The sequence below is a fragment of the Camelina sativa genome, unplaced genomic scaffold (genome assembly GCF_000633955.1).
Source record: "Camelina sativa cultivar DH55 unplaced genomic scaffold, Cs unpScaffold00441, whole genome shotgun sequence".
NCBI classification, from domain to species: Eukaryota; Viridiplantae; Streptophyta; class Magnoliopsida; order Brassicales; family Brassicaceae; genus Camelina; species Camelina sativa.
Window position 1 is genome coordinate 205,581 of NW_010921701.1, and position 1,077 is coordinate 206,657.

Here is a 1,077-nt window from a genome sequence, read left to right on the forward strand (position 1 = left end):
GGATTCGTCCCCGAATCCCGCAATACCGTCCATCTGCCAAGGACCTCCGTGCCACCGTCATCACGGCCCGCACGTCCCCAGACCGGACTAAACACCATCAGTCAAGGTTTCCCGTGCCACTGTCGCAACAGCCCGCACACCTCCGACTGACCCTCGAGGTCTCCCTCTAGCCAATATACTCGCATCATAACACTATCTGCTCACAACTCAGTGCTTCCCCCGTCCGTGGTCGCAACCAACGAATCATGCCGGCTCGCTATCAGGCCAACCGCCTTAAGCTACGGCATCCAGGAAGTCACTCACACACACACTCCCCCCGCTCTCAGGTCGCAACCTTCGAGTCATACCGGCTCACTGCCAGGCCACAGCCTACAGCTACGGTATCCAGGGAGTCTCACACACACACTCCCCCCGCTCTCAGGTCGCAACCTTCGAGTCATACCGGCTCACTGCCAGACCACAGCCTACAGCTACGGTATCTAGGGAGTATCACACGCCCACTCCCCCCGCTCTCGGGTCGCAACCCTCGAAACATACCGGCTCACTGCCGAGCCACGGCTCACAGCTACGGTATCCAGGGAGTCTCAAAATCCTGCTCTAAGGTCGTCACCCTAAAGCGCGCTCACGGATCGTCATCCGAAGCTAACATACCACTCCCACTCTCTGGCCACAAAGTCCATCGAGCTATCGGTATCACATGAGTTGGGCCCACACAATCTTGAGCAAATAAGTCCGATGTCAACGAGTATCTCCCGACTAGATCTACCTCAACACTTTCCATTTCTGGAAACTTCTATTTTTAGAAACTTTCCCCTTTTTTTAATGACACTCTATTTATGGAAACTTTCTATTTATAGCAACCTTCTATTTATGGAAACTCCCCATTTATAGAATTCCCGAACTATTTCCTTTTCAGTGATTTTTCACAAATCCCAAAACCAAGGAACTCCAACTTTTATTAGAACCTCAAATGCAATAATCGTTTACAACTCCAAATGAAAATACATAATGAAAGAAAGAATACATAAGCTAAAACTAAGCGCCGGAATGGACACCCGGTCCTCCCTTCGGCTGCGC